This window comes from Chiloscyllium punctatum, chromosome 20 (assembly GCF_047496795.1).
Source record: "Chiloscyllium punctatum isolate Juve2018m chromosome 20, sChiPun1.3, whole genome shotgun sequence".
In the NCBI taxonomy this organism is placed as follows: Eukaryota; Metazoa; Chordata; class Chondrichthyes; order Orectolobiformes; family Hemiscylliidae; genus Chiloscyllium; species Chiloscyllium punctatum.
Window position 1 is genome coordinate 38,688,239 of NC_092758.1, and position 26,903 is coordinate 38,715,141.

Here is a 26,903-nt window from a genome sequence, read left to right on the forward strand (position 1 = left end):
TTAAATAGCACAAAACAGCCCATTTGTGTCAGTTTAGATCCAAGCCAATTGATGAGACAATACTAAGGCACCTTTCCTTGTGAATAGGTTTATTGACTATTTCTTGCAGCTCCTTCCACCTAACAGTCTGAACTGTTCGATCTTTAACCTACCTACTTGTGGATGTGATTTGACACAACTCCACGGCCATCATATTCAAAAGTGGTAGTCAGTCTCATATCATTTGGCCCAGAGGTACAGTATTATCACTGCACTGCAAAAATCTTTCTTTCTCTTTTATATCTACTCAGTCAATTAATAAATCAATTAACCCAATTAAACACTTGCTATTTTAATAATTTTGTTCAACTTTTTTAAGCTCCACTCACATCTTGTCCTAGCTTTCCTCATCTAAAACATTAATAATAACCCAGTATTCCCTTCTCCCTGTCTCAATGCATTTGTACCATTAGCTTCAACCCCTCCATGTGGTAGAGAGTTCTGTATTTTCTCAGATTGTAAACCTGGAAATAAAATACTTTGAATTTTTCAGTTTTAATTGAAACCTTATGGAGCAGAATAAATATTGAGACCTAGGTGCAGAATTCAGGTAGGATTTGAAATATTTTAAAACTGGGGCTGTATGGAGTTCAGAAGGATGGGGAGGGGTAGGGGTCAATTTGGTTGAAACTTCTCGAATACCATAGGAGAATCTGGGACCCAAATGCATGAGGGATGTACCTTTAGAACTGGGATAAGGAGGAATTCTTCAGCCAGAAGAACTCATTATCTCAGAACACTGTGGAGGCAAGTCATTGAGTATATTTAATATAGAGATAGGTTTGTGATTCATAAGGGGAATCAAGGTTTATAAAGAGAAGGCAGAAGAATGGGTTTGAGAAACATTTCAACCATGATTGAATGGTAATGCAGACTCAATGGACCATTTACCTACTTCTGATCCCATGTCTTTTGGTCTTATTCATCTTAAAGTTAGGAGAGTTTCTTTTACCTCAGTGGGAAAAAAATTGAAACTTCATGAATATTAAATTTAGTTTCTCAGTGCAAGGTTGTTTGTTAGAAAGTATGACCATGGTACATCATTAAAGATCTAGTACACCTTATTCAACATGGTGTAATACTACCTAGCGACTTTAAGTTTTAACTAATAATGTAAACTGACAAATTGTCAGTTTTATGATTTTTCTACTTGTTTTTCTATTTGTGTGAGAGAATTTCAGTGTCTTCTGTGAAGAAACAGAGAATCGCTGATAGTAACTTCTGAATTTCTGTGTCTAACTGTTTATGTATGGAGTCCAGAGCTAGCTGTCAGGTTCAGAAGAGTAATGACAATGCATTGAAGCAGTTTTGCTGTCATCAATTTGCTGTAATTTCTGTTATGGATTCCGAGCCCATGTCCTTCTGTTGACATTGAAGTCAGACACATTTTGTAAGAAGTAATATGTTACTCCAAAATATATCTCCAGGATATGGTTCCGACATGGAAAGTTAACTGATTGAAATCCAGTGAGCCATCATAGTAAATATTATCCAGCATAATGGTTATACCATTTGTTACAGGCAGCTAGAGTCATGAAGAATTTTAAACTGGAGGCATTAGCTAAGTAAGAATTAATGAAGTTCAACAAAGGAAGAAGCAATGGTCGGGTTGGATTTCGTGCAGGTTAGAAAGATTGCAGCAGAGCTTCAGAGAAGCTGAAGGCTACGAAGGCTAAAGAATAGCCAGAAGAACAGGAGTTATGGAGTTTGGATCGGTCTTTATTTTTTAAATTCTCAGCAAATACGATCCAACGGCATTGAAGGCAGGCAATGTTATGAAAGCAGGTTTTGTTTGAGAAGTTTGCAAACTCTGTTTCAGCATAACCAACTGGCTAGGGAGAGGAGTTGATTTGGTGGCAGTAGTGTAGCTTGTAACAACTTGTAACAGGATTGCAAGAGTTTTGATTTTTGTCTTTCCAATGTTTATTCAGAAGGAAGTGCACCTTTTTTTTGAAAACTGAATGTTGCAGCATGACTACATTAGTCTGGAGGAGGTGAAGGAGATAGGTGGACCTGACCGAATGGATGCATAGCTTGACCTCTTGTATTTGGATAATGCCAGTAGGAAGCATATAAATAAGGAGGAGGGGTCCAAGATAGACCATTGGTATTGTGAAAGGTCAGAGTAACATGTTCCATTTGAGCAGTTGTGATCAAGTGAAAACAAGGGAGCAGAAATTCCACTGAGCTCTACAACAGAGAAGAGGATTTAGAGGAGGAGGGTAATGCTAGGTGGATGGCATAACATGATGTCTGAAGCTTAAGTGGTTGAAGAAAGTAAATGTAGTATAATCACTGATTGACTTTGACTTTGATTAGAGCAGTTTCATTGTCTTGTCAAGGAAACATTCAGACATGCAATTACAAGTAAGATAAGCCCCTTCGTTTTGGAAGCTATTGGAAGTGTTTATGGATTTTGAGAAGAAAAGAGAGGCTGAAAGCGTGATAGTTTGTAAAGGGCAGTGGAATTTGGGGTGCATTTTATTTTAATTATGGAGGAAATAATGGTGATTTGCAGAGGAAAATTACCTGAGGAGGTTAAACCTTTTACACGATTGGTGCATTCACCTGACTTTTTTTCTACCTTTAACCTTCATGTGGAATTAATTTATACCATCATATTTGAATCCTGCAGATATTCTTGTGTTTATTTCACTGCTTAGAAAAGTGTTTGAGATGACTGCCTTCTCTGGACATATTGGCATTTGTTTAGTTGAGTTAGCTGTTCTGAGAAGCATTCCTACATGTTTATGTTTCAGGGGAAGTAGTGAGTACTCCTTCAGCTAACTTTAAGTCTGCAGTGTTCTGAGCTAAATCTTCGGGCCATGTTCCCCTGATGTTCTCTGTGTATCCACAGAATTAATTCCTATTATCGTTTTCTTAAAGGTTGTTTTACTTCCTGCATAAATTTATTTAATCTTCAATGATCAAACATAGCTTCTTTGGTATTTTAGCGGTGATCTCTGGTCATGAACTGTACATCATTCTTGCTGGTCTTTGAACCTTTGCCATTGTATTTTGTACTTTAAAAGTGCGCTACAATAAAAGCATTCTTTAATGATAGAATTGGGGAAAAAATTATAGCTTTTATATTTGGGTGTTGAAAGTGGCTTTCAACCTGGCAGCAGAACCTATACTAAATGAGTGAGCAATGTTTATTCCTTTTGTAAGACACAGTTGCACTGACTTGGATTAATCAAACTTCTGGTCCTTGGGTCATTCTTCAAGGTGTGATGCCGGATGGTTACTTCAGGAAGAGTGGCGGTGAAAATAGAGGGTGCTGGGTCCTTTAAGCATGTATCTTGTACCCTATGAAATTTGTAACTATTTTTCAATGTTTGAGGCTGGAACAATTGAGGACATTAAATGAAGAAGAAAATGAATTATACTTAAACAAAGAACCTATGATGAGATAAAGTTCTGAATACTTGAATGTAAGATCAATTGAAGGAAATTAAGTTGGGAAGACATTAACAGTACTGATCATCTTAATTGAGGCCTCACTATCTGCATATGTATTGCCATTATTGAAGTGGACGATTTCAAGCTGTAAAGTTGATCTTTGTGATTCTTGCTTTGGTAATGAAATTATGGTTAAATAATGAAGAATTGTTTTGGTGTAACAATAACCTCCTCCTAAAGAGGATTGCCAGAATCTGTTGTGTATATGATAATTAACTTGGATTTTCTGGTTGAGGTATTGAAACCTTATTTGTAGTTCTTTCAAATTTGTAAATTGAGGAAAGAAGAGCACACTTTCTGAAAAGTTAAATCACATCCAAACATTTTCTTTTAAGTGATTGAAGGAGCAAGTACTTCCATAATTCAAGCTGAAATCATGCTTATCTTTTTTAGCTTAAAATTTTCATTTCATTAAAGTTTTTGATCAGAATGTGCAGATGGTCTATATTAGAATGGTCAGTGTTGTTCAAAGTAAGCAAGCAACAAAGAAGTCTGGTTATCGGTCAAATGGTTGTACAGATGTAAAACTCTATTACGGGCTCATTTTGCTCACCACAGTAAATTTAATGTTGGCATGGCAGGAGGAGATGAGGATTTGGTGGCAATGATTGTTGCTTTGTTTTAGCACAACATATTAAATAAGCTCAATTTTATTATATGTTAGTTTGCATTAGCATTTTATATTTGCTTGGAAGCTTATGTTTGTATGTGCATTAAGTTATGCTTTATGATAGTTCAGTACAATGACTTCTCATAGCTAAACCCAGATTATTTTACCTGATGACAAATTGTCTGCTTATGCCATTCAAATGAAGAGCTGGACTTGTATTCATTGGAAAGTTAAGTAATGTCGCACTTGTAAGAGTTCTTTAACTAAAACACCACTATGTAAAACCTACATTTGAAGAGTGATTCTGCAATTATATAACAGTCTGGGAGTCACAGGTTAAGAGGTATAGCTTAAAAATTTCACTTTTGTCTTTAAGCTTTTTCTGAAATTCTACTAAATTTATTTGAGCTGTTGAATGATGGATGGTTTCAAAAAAAATAATTCCTCTACCTGCTGGTGGCTGTCAGTAGCAAAACCAAACAGAGGTGAATGTTTCTAGGTTTCCTATTCATGCTGAGTCTGCACTGTGATTGTGATTCTGAGGCCATTTGGCTCACCGAGTCTGCACTGACCCTCCAAAGAGCATCCCGCCCAGACCCTCTAACCAAAGTTACACTGAGTTGCCATTCTGTAACAACGTGCCAGATTTGTTCCTTTTACATTTTACTTTTTCTGAAAATGTTCTGCAAGCTTTCAGATATAGGTTTGGCTTTCCATTTCAATAAAAGTAGACATTACACTGTAAACAATTTTGATGATTTTCTGTGACTTTCTTTCTGAAACTTTCTTTCTCAGTCGATTTCAATAGATTTTATTTACTACACTTTAATTGCATCTGTTCTTAGCTTTTTGTTCTTTGTTTTAGCTTTATCAGTTGCAACTTTGAGGTTATAAAAGTATTCAGGACACTTAAACTGGAGCTGAGGATATTGTTCTGAGCATTTCAATTATCTAAATTTAAAAAAAAATCAAGTATACATTTTGCCGAGTCATTTCATTGCAAAGCATGGTACAGGTTCTCAGCAAAATCTTTTATAGTGTTGAATGTGGATGGTCATTAGACAATTATTGCTGGTTCGTTTCTGATTGAACTTCCACTGTGGCACCTGCAGTATCATTGAATCATAGAATCCCTACAGTGTGGAAACAGGCCTTTTGGCCAAACAAGTCCACATCGACCCTCCGAGTATCCCACCCAGATCCATTCCCCTACCCTATAGCTCTACGTTTCTCCTGACTGATGAACTTAATCTCTGAACACTGTGGACAATTTAGCATGGCCAATTCACCTAACCTGCACACCTTTGGACTTGGGAGGAAAGAGGAACACCGGGAGGAAACCCATGCAGACATGTGGAGAACGTGCAAAATCCACACAGTCGCCCAAGGCTGGAATCAGACCCGGGTCCTTCGCGCTCTGAGGCAGCAGTGCGACCATGAGTTACCGTGCCACCCATAAAGAGCAATCCCAATTTCTTCAGTCTGTCTACTTACTGCATATCCCTGGACACTGGGTAATTTAGCATAGCCAAGCTACCTAACCTGCACAGCTTTGGACTGTGGGAGGAAATTGGAGCATCTGGAGGAAACTCACACAGAAGAACACACAAACTCTCTATAGTTACCCGAGGGGGAATTGAACCTAGGTCCCTGGCACTGAGGTAACAGTGCTAACCACCAAGCTGCCCTTGCAACTACATGTTAGTTTTTTGCATTGGTCATTACTCTGCCATATTATTGATCACTTTGAAGTATTGGTTTAGCATTGAAAAATGATGAGTTTATTTAATTATATGACATGTTATTAATGCATTGTATATTTGAAGACCCTTGCAGAGTATGTACAGTTCACAAGGGAAAAAAACCTTCACCTTCAGTCCAAAATAAGAAAACTATGTTCAAGTATTTAATTTGGCAGTAGTTAAAAATAAATACATGTTCAGTCAGAGTCAAGCACTAATTTAAAATATTTATCCAATGGAGTACAGTTTCCTGTTGATCTGGCAACTTGACTCCTGTCTTATTTAGACTGTGTTTCCAAACACTGCATACCGTGTTGACTAATTTGTTGAACTTTGTATATATCTGAATTACACTTAAGTATTCATCATGTTGGTTCAAAGGACATATATAGTAGTTTGCAAATAAGAATGAAATACTGTGTATGTACAGTGATCTAATGGACCTAGTGTAGCATCTGGAGATGTTTTTCTGTATAATAGCCTCAATGCTGATTATTGTCCAACTCAGAAATTTACAAGGAGTATTAAAAGCTTAGACGTAAGCACAGTTTTTAAGAATGGTCTTTGGAGTATAACTGAGAAGTAAAGAAGCTTAAAAGGTTTGGAGATGGGATTCCAGAGACTGGCACCAAAATGATTGCACATCTACCAGTGGTGGAGTAGAGAAAATGGTGGATGTGTATGTGGCCTGTTGAAGAAGTAGAGAGACATTGGGATTTGGAGTGAAGGAGAACATTAGGTGGGAAAGGGTGAATATGTGAGCCAATATAGTTTAGCAGCATAAAAACAAAGACAAAGGCAATAATTGGAGATCAGTAATATTATGAAACTAAAAGTAGACAGTGTTTGTGATGAAGAGGGCAAAGGGTCAGACTGCAGTAAGGACAGGCAACACTTCCTCTACCATAATCCTCAAACCAGTGCCCTGTAAGGCAGCTTTCACAGTCTGCTATTATACTCCTTATTCACACACATCTGTGTGGTCAAATTCTACACAAATTCCATTTACAAGGTTGTTGAAGGCACCACCATTGTAGGTCAGATCTCAAACAACAATTAGGAGTACAGGAAGGAGATAGTGTTTGATGGCATGGTGAAAAGACAATGATTTCTCCATCAATGTCAACAAATAAGGAGCTGGTCATAAACTTCAGGAAGCGAGTGCAGGGCACACCTCTATCTCATCAATGGTGCTGAGATGGAGATGGTCGAGTTCCTGGGAATGGTGATCACCAACAATCTGACCTGGTCCACCCACATCAATGCACTGGTCACGAAAGCACAATAATGCCTCACATCCTCAGGTGGCAAAGGAAATTCAGCATGTCCATACAGACTCTTAGAAATTTTTATCCTACCTGGATGCATCACAGTTTGGTATGGCAACAGTTCTTCCCAAGTCTATAGGAAACTGATCAGGTGTACCCTCAAACTCTGTGGGAAGCTAGGCCAGTGATTGCTAAGCCCCTTGCTAAGTTATTTTTATCATTGATAGTCACAGGTGATACGCTGGAAGATTGGAGGTTGGTTAATGTGGTGCCACTATTTAAGAAAGGTGGTAAGGACAAGCCAGGGAACTATAGACCGGTGAGCCTGACATCTGTGGTGGGCAAATTGTTGGAAGGAATCCTGAGGGACAGGATGTACACTTACTTGGAAAGACAAGGACTGTTTAGGGATAGTCAACATAGCTTTGTGCATGGGAAATCATGTCTCACAAACTTGATTGAGTCTTTTTGAAGAAGTAACAAAGAGGATTGACGAGGGCAGAGCGATAGACGTGATCTATATGGACTTCAGTATGGCAGTCGACAAATTTCCCCATGGGAGACTGGGTAACAAGGTTAGATCTCATGGAATACAGGGAGAACTAGCCATTTGGATACAGAACTGGCTCAAAGGTAGAAGACAGAGGGTGGTGGTGGAGGGTTGCTTTTGAGACTGGAAACCTGTGACCAGTGGAGTGCCACAAGGATCGGTGCTGGATCCAGTACTTTTAATCATTTATATAAATGATTTGGATGTGAGCATAAGAGGTATAGTTAGTAAGTTTGAAGATGACACCAAAATTGAAGGTGTAATGGACAGTGAAGAACATTACCTCAGATTACAACGGGGTCTTGATCAGATAGGCCAATGGGCTGAGGAGTGGCAGATGGAGTTTAATTTAGATAAATGCGAGGTGCTGCATTTTGGGAAAGCAAACTTTAGCAGGACTTATACACTTAATGGTAAGGTCCACAGGAGTGTTGCTGAACAAAGAGACTTTGGAGTGCAGGTTCATAGCTCCTTGAAAGTGGAGTCGTACGTAGAAAGGTGTTTGGTATGCTTTCCTCTATTGGTCAGAGTATTGAGTACAAGAGTTTTGAGGTCATGCTGTAGCTGTACAGGACATTGGTTAGGCCACTTTTGGAATGTTGCATGCAGTTCTGGTCAGTTCCTATCGGAAGGACGTTGTGAAACTTGAAAGATTTACAAGGATGTTGCCGGGGTTGGAGGATTTGAGCCATTGGAAGAGGTTGAATAGGCTAGGGCTGTTTCCCCTGGAGCATCGGAGGCTGAGGGGTGACCTTCTAGAGGTTTATAAAATCAAGAGGGGTATGGATTGGGTAAATAGACAAAGTCTCTTCCCTGGGGTGGGGGAGTCCAGAACTAGAGGCCATAGGTTTAGGGTGAGAGGGGAAAGATATAAAAGGGGCCTTTTTTCATGCAGAGGGTGGTGTGTGTATGGAATGAGCTGCCAGAAGAAGTGGTGGAGGCTAGTACAATTGCAACATTTAAAAGGCATCTGGATGGGTATGTGCATAGGAAGGGTTTGGAGGGCTATGGGCCAGGTGCTGGCTGGTGGGACTAGATTGGGTTGGAATATCTGGTCGGCATTGACAAGTTGGACCGAAGGGTCTGTTTCCGTGCTGTACATCTCTATGACTCTATGGCTGGAGTTAGGAAATGTTTTGACACACTTAATGGTGTTTAAAAATTTGGAACACTCACCTGTAAATGACAATTGATGCTCAATCTCAGTTTGAAAGTAAACAATTTAGTGTATCAATTTTCATTAAACAAATTTATTAAGGGTTATGAGAAAATGCCGGTATTTGCTACTAGGTTGCAAATATCAACTAAACGTTCACTGACTTGCAGAACAGGATCAAGCGCGCCAGTTATATTTTACTGACATTTCTGTCCTAGTTAACTTGATGAAACTATCACTTTACAGTACCTTTTCACCTTTTGAAATTTATTGGAATAAAATTGTTGTACAGCAGACTTTTTAATCAACCGGCATCTCAGGGTATGCTGGTTGAACAAATATTCAAGTTAATCAAGAGGTCTAATAAACAAGGTAAAAACAGAAATAGAAATGCAATGCAGGGGGTATACACATCACTGTTATACTTTACTTGCAGCATAAATAGCTTAAGTAATAATGCAACTTTGTCTTAAATAAAATTGCGAGCAGAGGGTCTTCTCACTCATACCCTCAACTGAGTATTCTGACATTTGAGCTAATGCAGTAAACTTCTGGTATTTTTGCCAGTTTATTGAATACTGGTTCATAAGATGCCAGGTAAAACAGAGTTGATTATGTGTGTTTAGTGGTTACAAATTGTACAAGCTACAGTAAATTAAGTCTTCATTGATCTTCAGTCTAGGTGTTGCTATAAGATGTAGAAGCAGGAATTAGGCCATTTGGCCCATTGAGTCTGCTCTGCCATTCAGTTATGGCTGATAAGTTTCAATCCCATCCTCCTGCTTTCTCCCCATAACCCTTGACAATCAAGAACCTATATATCTCTGTCTTAAAAATACTCAATGACCTGATCTCCATCTGGCAATGAAGTCCATAGATTCACCACTCTGGCTGAAGATGGTTCTCTTTATCTCTGATCTAAAGGGTCTTCCCTTGACTCTAAGACTATGCCGTTAGGTCCTAGTCTCTCCTGTCACTGAAAATATCTTCCCAATGTCCACTCTGCCCAGGCCATTCAGTATTCTGGAAGTTTCAATTAGATCCCACCCCTATCCTTCTAAACATGTGGAGATGCCGGTGTTGGATTGGGGAGGACAAAAGTTTAAAAATCTCTCCACATCAGGTTGAGACCAAGTCCCAACAGGTTTACCTGGAAACACAAACCTGATACCATGAGAAATATTAATTATTGATAATAAAATTCTCTAGATATTTTTTACTGATTAATCAACTAGGTGACTATCATCCCTTCAGGTTTTAATTATCGTTGAAGATTTTAAAATCATGTTTTTGTTTAAGCTTTTCCTTTGTCTTTTCTTTATAAATAAATCCTTTTTACCCTCTTTTTACTGGCTTAAAATTGCCATCTAATTTACCCACTCAAATGTACAATTGCTTCTTGGTCCTTGTGCTGGTAAGATCACAATCCTTCAATCTGATTAATGCATTCAAGAGAAAGCTGGTATTTTTTAATTTTGTTAACTCAGTACCAAGAAAGCCCTGTTTTCCTCACTGATATTGTCCATTCATATTTTCAACAATATTGATATGCAAAAAATTAAAGATCAAGAAGAACAAGGTCATTGAATTAATTGGAAGTGGCTTGTAATGCTGTGGTAAGAAGACATGCCCTGTCAGAGTTTGCTCCTTAAGCCTGTTTTGACTTCATGCAGTTATTATACAAGTGCAGAAATCTTGTATGTTGTCACAGTATCTTAAACAGCTATTCCTTCTCTATCAGATTTAAGTAGTGGTGAAAAATATATAAATGTTGTTGAAGTATTTCAACTTCTGCTGATCAGGACATTTTTGAACAATATAAAGGGAGCCAAGTTTTATATGGAAAGAGAGTGTTGATTGGGCAGGTGGAGTTTGATTGGTAGAGGCAACATAGTAATCATTTGATTAGTGCATTCTCTGTCATTTGATTGTCAAGCTGTGCTTAAATTTAAAATCAGGCAGGTTGACTCGGTTTAAGGCTTTGCCCTGAGGACCGTACAATGTTCCTAACTGACAATCTTAAATTAATTGTCAGCATAATTCCTAACACATACCAGATTATTTAGCAAATGTTGTTTGATTGTGGAATAGCATCTGAAATTGCACACTGTCTTCAGAGATTTTTTTCAAGCACAGAGTGGTTGGAAAGCTCGTACCTTGTTTTTTTTTGAATAGCTGAAGGGATGTGCTGTTTAGAATGTTCCATTATTCCACTATTACTATGCTGTTTTCTGAAAATGTTCTCCATTCATGAGTGAACACATCTGTATCATAACACCAATCAGTTCTTTATCTATTTTAGAGGGTGGATTCTCCCATTGCTTTCACAGTTGTGTTCAGCAAAAAAAATGGCCTATTTACAGTCTGGTATTGTCATCATCTTGTATCATTTGACCAAGCCTCAATTTGTATAACTGGTTTCAAATACTGTACATGAGGGGTGGATCAAATCTTGGACTTTGTACTGCGCACACCCTATGCTGAAGGCACTTCGCTTTTTTTTGTTTCAAATGTCAAACACAGTTGATGACCGAAACTTATCCATTTAGCTGTATACATGGTTGTTTTAATTGCAATGTATTCCGTTCTAGCTTTCATGTTTTGAGGTTGGGTTTCAGAATGTCTTTATATTTCAGATTGGGTATTTCATGATTGTTACTTGGCCTAGTTGCTATTAGTATTGGGGGCCCTCTCTGTGAAGCTGATGACCAGCTGTGTATTGCGAGACTATGTAATGTTTTGGGAGCCTGAGTTTGAACGTTATTGTGGCTGATGATAGAATTTGAATTCAATATTAATCTGGAAGTAAGAATTTGATGATACAATGAAACCATTACTGATTGTCAAGAAAAACCCATCTGGTTCACCAATTTCCTTTTTAGGAAAAGAAATCTGCCATCCTTCCTAGACTGACCTACGCGTGTCTCCAGACACACAGTAATGTTATTGACTCGTAACTGCCCTCTGGGCAATTAGAGATCGGCAATAAACACTGGTCGAGCCACTGATGTCCTCATCCCATGAAAGAATAAAGAAAAATCCAGCAAAGCTGTGCTGGTCAGAACATTCTCCAATCCACTTTGCAAGAACCTAGGTATTGGCAGTTTTGTCAGCTAATGTTGCAAGTAGATCTAAGGAGCAAAGATAGATGTTTCTTGTTTTTAGCTATGTTGGTAGGGGTGTCCAAACCTTGAACCAATAAAGAAGTAATGTAAGAACCATTGGCTGATAGATGTGGATCTTTTTTTCCCAAAGTCTGTGAGTAACTCTACCAAGTGCCTTGCTGATTTTTGACATCTAGTGTAGGGTTATTGGAGAGGATACTCGCATGATGATAGAACTGCAGTATTTGACAGAAGTATGTGGTCTTGACAGTGACTGTGGGGTCGTGATTTAGTTACTTACTATGAAAAGACCTATTCTTCTTTTAATGCTTTCCTATCCCCAGATATTCTTTCACAAGTCAAGATGTAAGATACTTTTCTTACTCCTTATTCTTGTATCCTTTTGTGTTGAGTAATTGCTTTAATTTGGCTAACACTCTGTATTGCTATAATCTAAGCTGATATTGGCTGTTATTGCACAAATTGCCATTGATAATTTGCTTTCTCAACCTTTTCAAAGTGACCTATAATTCTTCTATCCTGTTGAATTTATATGATCAGGAGGCTCAAAACCAACTTAGAGGCTGCTTTTCATGGTATTTTAAATTCATGACAACATCTGAAAGAAGAATGGCACTAAATGGTTCATTGAGCCTACTCCATGTAGATGTGGTGTTCTAAGCATCCTTCCAATATGATTTGACTTTCCTTCGATTAAAAACATGACATTTTTTAAAAATCTGCCAACAGAATTTTGGAAACCTCCTCTTTAACCCCTTAGACAATTATAAATCATTCAGAAGAGCATAGCATAAAGATTTATATTACTTTATATTCTGGTGTGGTGTTTGTCACCATTGTCCCAGTCCGAACTGGTCCAGTTCTGCTCAAATGTTATGCAGCAAAATAACACTTACTGCATCTGTGGCAAACCATTCCATTGACCCGCTATCCTTACCTTATCTAACAGGGTTCTAAATATGTGTAATGTAAACATTTGATTCTTCTATCTTTCATTTTTATTTAGAACTTCATCATGAGGCTCTTAAGTACTCATAAATATTGTTCTTATGGTTAGCCTTGTATTGAGCCTAATATACTTCACAGTGTGAGGGGATCAAATCTCTCTGCACCTCATAATGGAGTCACTAATAAAGAGTGCCCAGTGTCTTATCAATTTCTATTATACTACCTTTTTAAAAATCGTCTTCTGTGATTCATCTCTTCTAGGTGGATGAAATGAGCAGCCTGGGTTTTCTTGGCACTGATGTCATTACATAAGATACATAAGTCAAAAGTGCAGCGAATCTGTTGTAGAAGAAAGGTGATAAATGGTTCTGATTTTTACTTAGATGATGACTTATTTATGATTTAGCTCAAGAAGTCATCAAAGTCATTCAATTGATCTGTTTCAGGTAGTTTCTAATCTCCAATATATAACTAAGTAGCAACATATAGTTTCAACATTTTGTCTCCAACTCTACCCTTTCCTTTAATGAGCATTATGTATCATATACTTTATCAAAGTTATCACTTTTGGGATCTTGGGGCTGTTCAATATTCTCTTGAGAATAAAACAACCCTGTATAAAAAGAAATCTGAGATCTGCAAAGACCTTGCTGTAAAGACAATAGTGGGGCTAACAGTACTGACTGTTACTAATTTGCAAATTAGGCTGCATCTTCCAGCTGTTGCACATGCTGCCCAGTTAAGCATGGAAATCCAGAATTTGAAGTTCAAAGTGCTCTGCTGTTTTGATATATGTCTTTGGCCATTCTCAGGAAGCTGAGTTCTGTACTTGTCTCATGGTTTTGGCCTAAACTTATCAAAAAAGGCTGAGGCTTGTACTCTTCAGAGTACAAAGGATCTCTCTATCACTGAAAAGTATCTTCCAAAAATATCAGTTTACTAGTTGCGGCTTCTGATAATTTTTGAGTTTCAAAATAAATATTTTAGCTTTTTTCTTAATCCAATCTCTTTTCCCCTTTTGTTTTGTGTTTGACATGACATTGAATTCACTGTTCTAATTTAGACATTTCCTGACTTAAAAGCAAAATATTATGCTTGTCAAAAACCTAAAATAAAGCCAAAAATGCTTGAAATAACAGACCATGTAACATTTGTGGAGAGCCAAAAAGAGTTGACATTTTAGGTCAATGAACTTTTATTTTCAGAAACGTTCTACCTTATTTGCTTCAAACCCTGGACTGCTCATTAAAGATTCTTCACTCTAAATAGTTATGAAGATGGACAGTTGCTCATTTCACACAAGTCCTAGAGTCCCCATAGAGAATGTTAATGTTTTAATGTTTTCCCAATCAGTATCTGTTAAATGTCTAAGGTCAATTGTGTTGAATGGTAGTGCCATGTGTTTGTCTCGTAAAGTATAATCCAACCAGTCAGAATTTCTGATGCAAAAGACATCCTCATTTTAATGCAATTCCTGCTCTGCTGGAGCCTCTCTCTCCACTTGACTAGAAGCCTTCTCTTTTATAACCAGTTATAAATCTCGAAGCACGCATATTTAATATTGGAGCGTATTTTGCTATTTTTTCATAGAATTCTCCAGTATGTAATTTGTTAAATTCACTATTATTCATTCCATTCTCAACTGTTGTTCCTTCATGATTTTCTGCTTGTTACTTGATTTTTGTAGTACAGGAGCATTTTTAAAAAAGTTTTGTATTTTTATTTTCTGTAATAACTCTTTTTGATTTTTGTCTTAGCATCCTGACCACTCTAATCATGTTTTGTACATTTGGCTTTTCTCATTATCAGTTCTGTTAATATCATTTTTAATTTTACTGTTGATTCATTTGAAGCAAGTTTATTTCTTTGTTTGATAATTTTGGAGATTGGTAGATTTAAAGCCAAAAGATCAGGGAAGTGGTGCGTTTATAGAGGATTGAGTCCTATACCATGGCCACAGGCTCTTTTGCCCCAAAATGTCCATCTATGTTAACCCCATTTTCCTGCACTTAGCCCATATCCTTCTAAACCTTTCTTATCGGCATGTATTTGTCTGAATGCCTTTTGAATGCTGTTAATGTACTTCCCTCAACAACTTAGACTGGCAGCTAATTCAATGTGTACCACCCTCTCTGTAAAGAAGTTGCCCCTCAGGTTCCCTTTTATTCTTTCCCTTCTAACCTGAAACTGTTGTCCTCTAGTCCTCGATTCTCCAACCCTAGGAAAAAGACCAAGGGCATTTATCCTATCCATGCCTCTCATGATCTTACACACTTCAATAAGATCCCCTAATCAGTCTCCCATGCTGTAAAGAAAAATGTCCTACCTTGTCCAGCTCCTCCCTATAATTCAGACCCTTGAGTCCTGGCAACATCCTTGTGAATTTCTTCTCCACTCTTTCCAGCTTAATAACATCCTTCCTATAACAAGGTGACCAAAACTGAATACAATATGCAAGTGTGGCCTCACCATCGTTCTGTACAACTGCAACATAACTTCCCAACTTCGATACTCAATGCCCTGACTGATGAAGGCAAGTGTGTCAAAAGCCACCTTCACTGCTCTGTCACTTTCAGAGAACCATGCGCCTGAATTCCAAGGTCCATCTGTTCCACTACACTCCTCAAATTCCTACCATTCACCATAAAACTCCTACCTTGATTTGATTTTCCAAAATGCAATATCTCACACCTATCTATATTAAATTTTATTTGCCATTTTCTTGGCCCACTTCCCCAGCTGCTCAAGGTCCTGCTGCAATTTTTGATAACCTTCCTCACTGTCCACGATTCTGCCTATTTTAGTGTCATCTACAAACTTACTAATCAATCCTTGTACATTCTCATCCAAATCATTGCTGTAGATAACAAACAGCAATGGGCCCAGCACTGACTCCTGAGGTACTCTCCTAGTCATTGGCCTCCAGTTCGACATGCATCCTTCCAGTATTACGCTCTGTTTCCTACCATCAAGCCAATTTTTAATTCAATTTGCCAGCTTCCCCCTGGATTCTATGTGAGCAGCCTGCCATGTGGAACCTTATCAAAGCCTTTACTGAAATCCATGTAGACTATGTCTACCACCCTGCAGTCATCAACCTTTCTGGTTACTTCATCAAAGAACACTAACAAATTTGTGAGGCATGATCACCCACACTGACTATCATAATCAAACCCTGTCTTTCCAAATGCATGTATATCTTATCCTTCAGAATCTTCTCAAGAAACTTACCCACCACAAATGTTAGGCTTGCTGCTGTATAGTTCCTAGTTTTTTCATTGCAGCCCTTTCTGAATAAGGGCACAGCATTCGCACCATTCAGTCTTCAGGGGCCTCGCTGATGCAAAAATATCAGCCAGGGCCCAGCAATTTCTTCTCCAGCCTTTTGCAATGTCCTCTGATATATCTGGTCAGGACCAGGAATTTATGCATCTTCATACATTCTAGTATGTCCAACGCTTCCTCAACTGTGATAAGGACTGTCCCCAAGTTCTCAAGTCTTTATGTCTTTCTCCACGATAAATGCCGAGGAGAAATATTCATTGAGGACCTTACCCATCTCCATTCCAGTAAATTCCTATATATCTCCTAGGGATTCCCTTGATCCAGATGCCTGTACCTGAGCCATGCTTTTTTTTTCCTTCTGATCAAAGCCTCAATATCTGTTGTCATTCAGGTTTCCCTATTCCTGCCACCCTTGCCCTTCAGCCTCACAGGAACATATATATCTTGAGCTCTAGCTAGCCCACTTTTAAAGGCATTCCACTTGCTGGAGATCCCTTTGCTGCAAACAAACTACTCCAGTCAACCCCTGCAAGCTTCTGTTTAATCCAATCAAAATTCACCTTGCCCCAATTCAGAACTTGAATCTGTGGACCGGTTTTGCCCCTCTCCATGTAAGTATCTTGAAATTAAAAGACCTACTGTTGCTGGTTCCAAAGTGCTCCCTTACTGTTATCTCAGTCACCTGTCCTGTTCTGTTTCCCAAGAGTAGTTAGAGTTGTGCTCCTTCCCAAGTAAGACCCTCAATGTACTGCCTGAAGAAACTTTCCTGAACACCCTTAACAAATTCCATTCCATTTAAGCCCTTAATGCTATGGCAGTCCCAGTCTGTTAGGAAAATTAAAGTCCCCTACTATTGGTCTTGCAAGTCTCCTCAGTCTCCCTACATTTCTGTTACTCTAATTCCTGTTGACTACTTGGGGGCCAATAGTACAATCCCAATAATGTCACCACCCCCTTTTTTATTTCTTAGCTCCGCCCACAATGTCTCACTGGTTGATCTTTTAATTATTTCATCTCTGTCAACTGATACCCGCCTTAATCAAAGATACAACTCCCTCTCTCTTCCTTCCTCCACCTCTGTCCCACGTAACGCACCTGCACTCTGGCACATTAAGTTGCCAGTCATGTCCCTCCCTTAGCCATGTTTCTGAAATGGTTGTAATATCCCAGTCTCCGAGTTGAGACCCTTTTAAATGGGTAGTTAATGTTGTATTAGGTAGTTGGCCTTAAACGGAGTTGAAGACTGTGGTGCTGGAAAAGCACAGCAAGTCAGGCAGCAATTGAAGAGCAGAAGATTCGACGTTTCGAGCATAAGCCGTTTGAAGTGTCAATTCTTGTGCTCCTTAGATGCTGCCTGACCGGCTGTGTTTGCCTAGCACCACACTCTTTGGCTCTGATCTCCAGTATCTGCAGTCGTCGCTTTCTCCTAGTTGGCCTGAAACAGTCAACTCAGAAGCTTTGGAATAACTTCCTCACTGATCTGTAAATGACTCTGTCTCTGGGTGGGCATACTCAATTTTAGTTTCTTGTCAGTTATTAGTCATTTCAATGATCTACAGCACTTCAGCATAGACCTAGTTACTGTCTCGAGACAACAATGTCTCTTACCTAGTTACTGTTCTTAATTAGTCTGAAGGTAATAGGAACCTGTTACCTTGCTGTTGTATAATAAGCTGCTTTTTGTTATTCAAGTATGTCCTTCTTCCACTGAAGACTTCAGCAATTAATCCTTCACTCAATGTAAATAAGCCCTGTACACTAATAGCACAAAAAGGAATTGTGGCAACAAAACTAGCAAAGAAGATCGAAGCAGAACCAGGAGCTGACTGCAGCATCTATTACAAGAATTGATTGAACTCCTCTTAATTGCTGGTGAGTTATGAAAGTCGCCCATGAAGTTTCTCACTCATAACTTAGTTAATTGAATAGCAAGAAGGGGGTGAGTTTCTCTCTAGGGCAGACTCACTTACCCCTTCTCTCCACCTTGCTTGCCACCTCCAAGGAAGGGAAACTCATGCTTTATGAATTTCATTTGTTATCGAAATGTAAAGAAGTCCTTTTGCTTCAAAACATTTCTTTACATGAATTATCCTTGAGTCTTATTGCTCACTGGTGTTGAACTTGGTTTTGTAATAGGAATCTGATGTGAGTTAGAAGCCTGTGGATTCAAACTACACTTTCCAGTGTCTTAAGCCCATAACCTAGGCTAACATTAAACTGAGAAAATATTGCACTGTGAAAGGTGCCACCCTTGTAAATGGCACGGTAAGCTGAGCCTCTGTCTTTTGTCTCTGACAGGCATAAACGATTCCTTGACACTGAGAAGATTAACAAAGATTCTACCAGTCAATATGTCCCGTTGACCTCCGTTTTAGAAGATAATTATCCAGCTATTTACGTCATACAATGTATTGCACATTAGCTGATTTATTTCCCTACCTTACTCTGATTATGCTTCAAAAGTAATTATTCAGGATTTGATGAGTCAAATTGTCTAATTTTATTCCTATATCTTATGGTCTTTCTTGGCTGTGAGCACCTTTAGCCTGGCCATTAATTGTTCAGAATGTCATATGGATACAATTTTGTTCTTTGTTTGATAATTTCATAGATATTATCAAGAGTTTTGAGAGCAGCTTGTATGCCCTGAATAAAATAGATACTTCCTTTTTGCAAATGAATTGTAAATATTGTCCTCTTAAAAGTTTAATTTTCTTGGCATAGTGTATGAATCTACTTTAGCTTACAAATACTCAAAAACACACAATCCCACCCTGCCCCACTCAACTCTGCAACACCTACAGTGCATCAAGAAACATAACATGACAGCAATGTTTCTACCAATGTAATCTATTAATTATTCTTCAATTAAAAGCCCTTTTGATGTTTGAGTTTCTTGCAGCCATTTTTGATTTTAACATTCATGGATACCAAGAACATAGAAACATTAATAGATCATTTTTGAGCCTATTCCATAATGCATTGAGATCATGAGTGCGTTGTGACGTAATTGGACTAGATATGTAAAAGCTCCTTCTGTAAGGTGTAGGAGCAGAATTAGGCCATTCACCTCATCGAGTCTGCTCTGCCATTTGATCATGGTTGGTATGTTTCTCAACCCCATTCTCTTCCTTCTCCCCATAACCTTTGATCACCTGACTCATCAAGATTTTATCTATCTCTATGTAAAATGACCTAGCCTCCATAGCCCTCAGTGGCAACAAGTTTCAGAGAGTCACTACCTTCTGGCTGAAGAAGTTCCTCCTTATCTTCCTTCTAAAGGAATGTTCCTTCACCCCAAGGCTGTGTCTCTAGGTCCTAGTCTCACGTAGAAGTGGAAACATCGTCTCCACATCCATGTTATTCAGGCTTTTCAGTATCCTCCTAAGGTTCAATCAGATTCCTCCTTTGTTCTTCTAAATTTCATTGAGTACAAATTCAAAGTCCTCAACCATTCCTCATATGACAAGACCTTCCTCCCTAGGGATCATTATTTTAACCTCCTCTGGACCCACCCCTGGTTCCTCTCCCCAAACACCAGCCAGCACTTCTTTAGGCATGGGGCCCAAAACTTCTCTGAGTATTCCAAATGCAGCTTGACCAGAGCCTTATGCAGCCTCGGCAGTACACCTCTGCTCTTGTTTTCTAATCCTCTAGAAACAAATGCTAGCATTGCATTTGCCTTTCTAACCACCAACTGAACGAGGACTCCCAAAGTCCCTTTGTGCTTCTGATTTCCATAGCCTTTCCACATTTGGAAAAAAGTCTGTACTTTTATATTTCCCACCAAAATGTATAACCTCATATTTTCCCACATTGTATTCCATCTGCCAATTCTTTGCTTGTTCGCCTATCCAGTCCAAGTCCTTCTGCTACCTCCCTGCTTCTTCAACACCACCTGTCCCTCCATCAAACTTTGTCATCTGAAAACATAGCAATAATGTCCTAAGTTCTTTCCGACAGATCACAACGTAAAACATGAATAATTGTGGTTCCAACACTGACCCTGTGGAACTCTTTTAGTCACTGGCTGCCTTCCTTGAAATGACTTCTTTACCCCTATTCTCTGCCTTCAGCCAGTCAGCCAATCATCTATTCATGCTAGTACCTTGCTCCTACCACCATGGGCAGTTATCTTATTTGGCAGCTTCCAGTCCAGCACCTTGTCAAAGGCCTTCTGAAAATCCACATAGATCATGTTTACTGGCTCTCCTGTGTCTAACTTGCCTGTTACCACTTAAAAAAAAATCAGGTGTGACTTCTTCATGATTAAGCCTATTTTACGCTTAAGTCTCATCCTTAATAATGAACTCTGAAATTTTATCAATGGCCAAGGTCAAGCTAATTGGCCTTTAGTTTATTATCTTCTGCCTCCCTCTCTCAAACAGGGGTGTTACATTAGTCATTTTCCAGTCCTCTAATACCCTCCCTAACTATAGTGATTCCTAACAGATTACCACTAAAGCGTCAGCTATCACCTTCAGAACTCCATCTGGTCCAAGTGATTTATCCATGTTAAGACTTCTCGGCTTCCCCAGCACCTTCTCTTGGCCACTGCACTTTCACTTTTGCCTCTCTCTTACCTTTTTAGATATCTTAAAAAGACTCTTGTGGTCATCTTTTATTACTGACTAGCTTGCTCTCTCATATTTCATCTTCTCTCACCTTTATTGTATTTTTAGTTATTGTGTGCTGGTTTCTGAAGGGCTGTTAATCCCCTGGCTTTCCATTATTCTGTACCACATCTTTCTTTTTTTCTTTTGCTTTTATGCTGTCTCTGACTTCCTCTATCAGATATGGTTGCCTCGTTTTTCCCTTAATATGTTTCTTCTTCCTTGGAATGAATTTCTGCTGTGCCTCCTGAATTACCCCAAAAATTTCTGCCATTGCTGCTCCACTGTCTTCCGTGCTAGGCTTCTCTTTTTAGTCAAGTCTGGGCAGCTCCTTCTTCCTGTCTTTGTAGTTACCTTTACTCAAGCGTAATAGTGTTACGTCTGATTCAGTCTTCTCCCTCTCAAAATGCAAGATGAATTCTATTGTTTTATGGTCACTGCCCCCTAGAGGTTCCTTCACTTTCAGACCCCCAGTCAAGTCTATGCTTTTCCAGCACCAAACTCTTGACTCTAATGAAGTCTGCCTCATTACGCTTCTCTAAATCTAGAATTACCTGTTCCCTACTAGGTTCCAAAAAAAAATTCTCATAGACAGCTTGCAGGTCTTTTGGTAAGGAAGAAAATTGCTATTTTACAGAGCTGTAGTAAAATTCTATATTGAATGTTTATTTTCTTTTAACTAATCAGCAAGTTATATTAATCAATGTTTGTTTGAATTAGCAGTAAAATTATAAGTTCTTTGGTTATTAAGATACAATGTGCTGGAATTTTCCATGATTCTTGCCCCTTTCTTTTCAGTCCAAACCCCTCAAATTTTGGCACCAAAATCTTTAAGTTTCAGTATTTCTGTTTTCCCAAGCCTGTTTAAGTCACTAGGAAGTTAAAAATTTTGTTGACTGTTTGCCAGGGCTAGCAAACTCCTGTGATTGACTGTCTGCCAAGACCTATAATCACCATTGATGTTATCAGTGGGGAAGTTCTGAAGTTTGGAATAATAACTTCATATTTACATAGAATGAAGCATTGTACTAAGCTTAAATGTTGGGAGATTGTGAAGGAGTCTTGTGTGAAATTTAAGGCAATTAGAGCATGAATACTTTTGAGCACCAAATGGTTTACTGATGTAGGATTTGCAGTGGTGACAAGAGTATAAGTGACTTATCTTTGTGACAAATTAATTCTGGATCTTTTTCACTGGCAGAACATTTCTGGTGGAAGACATGGTGCATGAATAAAGGGAAGTTGGTGATTTTCCAGCTCTTGTTACGCTACAATATACATACCAGTTAATCATAGAAGAATCCCTACAGTGTGGAAGCAGGTCATTTGGCCCAATGAGTATACACTGATCCTCCAAAGAGCAAGTCAAGCAGACCCAACCCATCACTGTATTTTATCCCTGTAACACTGCATTTACCATGGCTAATCCACCTAGCTTGCACATTCCTGGACATTATATGGGCAATTAAGCATCGCCAATTCACCTAAGCTGCACACTTTTGGATTGTGGGAGGAAACTGGAGCACCAAGAGGAAACCCATGCAAACACTGGACCACTGCACAAATTCCACACAGACACTTGCCCCTGAGGATGGTATCAAACCGGGATCTCTGGTGGTGTGAGATAGCAGTGCTAACCACTGATTGCTGTGCCGCCCTGTTATACTGACAGATAAAGTATTACTCAGACATTGACTGGCATTTACTAACAAGAAGAAACATGAAAAGGCAGCAAAACCTGTATTACTTCAGCTAGATTTAGAGAAGGAAAGATACCAGTGTGACTCATGAAATGGGCAGTGCCATGGTAGATGATACTTAATTCACAAAATGCATGAAATGATGTAATATTAAATCTTTGAAGGTGGCAGGACAAACTAAGTAATCTGTAACTTGCTTTAGAAGAAGATATGTTTCTTGGCTTTACAAATACAAGCATAAAGTACAAAAGCAAGGAGGTTATTGCAAAATTTTATTAAATCACTAGTTAGATCTCAACTGCAGTATTGTATCTAATTTTAGGAACTACAGTTTAGGAAGTATGACAAAAAAACTCAGCAGGTGCTGAAACAATTTAGTAGAATGGTGTAAGGAAGGTGGGATCCCTGGAGAAACTTAGAGAAATTTGGACTTGTTCTCTTCAGAGCATCAACTGACATTTGAAGTAGACAACTCCCATATTTCTCACACAGCTGGCATGTAGAATTGGTTCATTTAACTTCAATCCTGAAACAGCTGGCTCCAGTTTCAGTTAGAACATAGAACATAGAACATAAAACAATACAGCACAGAACAGGCCCTTCGGCCCACGATGTTGTGCCGAACTTCTATCCTAGATTAAGCACCCATCCATGTACCTACCCAAATGCCGCTTAAAGGTCGCCAATGAATCTGACTCTACCACTCCCTCGGGCAGCGCATTCCATGCCCCCACCACTCTCTGGGTAAAGAATCCACCCCTGACATCTCCCCTATACCTTCCACCCTTCACCTTAAATTTATGTCCCCTTGTAACACTCTGTTGTACCCGGGGGAAAAGTTTCTGACTGTCTACTCTATCTATTCCTCTGATCATCTTATAAACCTCGATCAAGTCACCCCTCATCCTTCGCCGTTCCAACGAGAAAAGGCCGAGAACTCTCAACCTATCCTCGTACGACCTACTCTCCATTCCAGGCAACATCCTGGTAAATCTTCTCTGCACCCTCTCCAAAGCTTCCACATCTTTCCTAAAGTGAGGCGACCAGAACTGCACACAGTACTCCAAATGTGGCCTAACCAAAGTCCTGTACAGCTGCAACATCACCTCACGACTCTTGAATTCAATCCCTCTGCTAATGAACGATAATACTCCATAGGCCTTCTTACAAACTCTATCCACCTGAGTGGCAACCTTCAAAGATCTATGTACATAGACCCCAAGATCCCTCTGTTCCTCCACCTGACCAAGAACCCTACCATTAACCCTGTATTCCGCATTCTTATTTGTTCTTCCAAAATGGACAACCTCACACTTGGCAGGGTTGAACTCCATCTGCCACTCCTCAGCCCAGCTCTGCATCATATCTAAGTCCCTCTGCAGCCGACAACAGCCCTCCTCACTGTCCACAACTCCACCTATCTTTGTATCATCTGCAAATTTACTGACCCACCCTTCGACTCCCTCCTCTAAGTCATTAATAAAAATTACAAACAGCAGAGGACCCAGAACTGATCCCTGCGGAACTCCACTTGTAACTGGACTCCATGCTGAATATTTACCATCTACCACCACTCTCTGACTTCGACCGGTTAGCCAGTTTTCTATCCAATTGGCCAAATTTCCCTCTATCCCATGCCTTCTGACTTTCCGCATAAGCCTACCATGGGGAACCTTATCAAATGCCTTACTAAAATCCATGTACACTACATCCACTGCTCTACCCTCATCCACATGCTTGGTCACCTCCTCGAAGAATTCAATAAGACTTGTAAGGCAAGACCTACCCTTCACAAATCCGTGCTGGCTGTCCCTAATCAAGCAGTGCCGTTCCAGATACTCGTAAATCCTATCCCTCAGTACCCTTTCCATTACTTTGCCTACCACAGAAGTAAGACTAACTGGCCTGTAATTCCCGGGGTTATCCCTATTCCCTTTTTTGAACAGGGGCACAACATTCGCTACTCTCCAGTCCCCTGGTACCACCCCAGTTGCCAGTGAAGACGAGAAGATCATTGCCAACGGTACTGCAATTTCCTCTCTTGCTTCCCACATAATCCTAGGATATATCCCGTCAGGCCCGGGGGACTTGTCTATCCTCAAGTTGTTCAAAATGTCCAACACATCTTCCTTCCTAACAGGTATCTCTTCTAGCTTATCAGTCCGTTTCACACTCTCCTCTTCAACAATACGGTCCCTCTCGTTCGTAAATACTGAAGAGAAGTACTTGTTCAAGACCTCTCCTATCTCTTCCGACTCAATACACAGTCTCCCACCACTGTCCTTGATCGGACCTATCCTCGTTCTCGTCATTCTCAGGTTTCTCACATACGCATAGAATGCCTTGGGGTTATCCTTGATCCTATCCGCCAGGGATTTTTCATGCCCTCTCTTAGCTCTCCTAATCCCTTCCTTCAGGTCCCTTCTGGCTATCCTGTATCCCTCCACTGCTCTGTCTGAACCTTGTTTCCTCAACCTTATGTAAGCCTCCTTCTTCCTCTTTACTAGACATTCAACCTCCCTCGTCAACCAAGGCTCCCTCACACGACCATTTCTTTCCTGCCTGATCGGTACATACATATCAAGGACACATCGTATCTGCTCCTTGAAAAAGTCCCACATTTCCACCACATCCTTCCCTGACAGCCTATGCTCCCAACGTATGCTCCTCAAATCCTGTCTTACAGCATCGTAATTTCCCTTCCCCCAATTGTAAAAACTTCCTTGTTGTGCGCACCTATCTCTCTCCATAACCAAGGTGAAAGTCACAGAATTGTGGTCGCCATCACCAAAATGTTCACCCACTAACAAGCCCACCACTTGTCCCGGTTCGTTACCGAGTACCAAATCCAATATGGCCTCCCCTCTGGTTGGACAATCTACATACTGCGTTAGAAAAGCTTCCTGGACACACTGCACAAACACCGCCCCATCCAATCTACTTGATCTAAAGAGCTTCCAATCAATATTCGGGAAGTTGAAGTCGCCCATGACTACGACCCTGTGGCTTCTGCACCTTTCCAAAATCTGTTTCCCAATCTGTTTCTCCACATCTCTGCTGCTATTGGGGGGCCTATAATAAACACCCAACAAGGTGACTGCACCTTTCCTATTTCTGACTTCAGCCCATACTACCTCCAGAGGCAGATCCCCCTCAAACTTCCTTTCTGCAGCCGTTATACCATTTCTAATTAGCAATGCCACCCCCCCTCCTTTTTTACCACCCTCCCTAATCTTACTGAAACATCTGTAACCAGGAACCTCCAACAGCCATTCCTGTCCCTCATCTATCCATGTTTCCGTGATGGCCACAACATCGTAGTCCCAGGTACCGATCCACGCCTTAAGTTCACCCACCTTATTTCTGATACTCCTTGCATTGAAGTATACGCACTTGAGCCCATCTCTGTGTCCGCAAGTAGTCCCTGTCAGTGCTACCTTCTCCACAGCCTCCCTACAGTCTTGGACATCCTGACACACAGCTAGCTTACTTGCTGGACTACAAGTCCGGATCCCATCCCCCTGCCAAATTAGTTTAAACCCCCCCGAAGAGTGCTAACCCCCCAGGATATTGGTGCCCTTCTGGTTCAGGTGCAACCCGTCCTGTTTATACAGGTCCCACCTTCCCCAGAATGCAGTCCAATTGTCCAAATATCTGAAGCCCTCCCTCCTACACCATCCTTGCAGCCACGTGTTCAACTGCACTCTCTCCCTATTCTTTGCCTCTCTGTCACGTGGCACCGGCAACAACCCAGAGATGACGACTCTGTCTGTCCTAGCTTTTAGCTTCCAGCCTAACTCCTTGAGCTCTTGAATGACCTCCCCACCCCTCTTCCTACCTATGTCGTTGGTGCCAATGTGTACCACGACTTCTGGCTGCACACCCTCCCCCTTAAGGATTCTGAAGACACGGTCCGAGACGTCTCGGACCCTAGCACCTGGGAGGCAACAAACCATCTGAGAGTCTCGCCCATGTCCACAGAACCGCCTGTCCGTCCCTCTAACTAGAGAGTCCCCTATAACTAGCGCTCTCCTCTTCTCCCCCTTTCCCTTCTGAATCTCAGAGCCACAGACCCCTTCACTGTAGCTTACACCTGCAAGGCTGTCCCCCCCAACAGTTTCCAAAGCTGCATACTTATTTTTTAGGGGAACGACCACAGGGGAACCCTGCACTGCCTGCTTCTTCCCCTTCCCACCTCTAACTGTTACCCAGCTACCTCTGTTCTCCGGCGTAACTATGTCCCTGTAGCTTCTATCGATCACCCTCTCAGCCTCTCGAATAATCCTCAGCTCATCCAGCTCCAGTTCCAGTTCCCTAACTCGTTCGGTGAGGATCAGGATCTGACTGCATTTCCTGCAGACGAAGTCGGCAGGAGTATCGGTGGTCACCCCTACCTCAAACATCC

General features: G+C 40.2%; 1 protein-coding gene across 2 annotated transcripts in view; it reads left to right on the plus strand.

Annotated features, from left to right (window-relative positions):
• Positions 1 to 26,903, plus strand: part of LOC140492051 (glucocorticoid receptor-like) — a 118,787-nt gene that overhangs the window by 13,241 nt on the left and 78,643 nt on the right. The window lies entirely within an intron of this gene.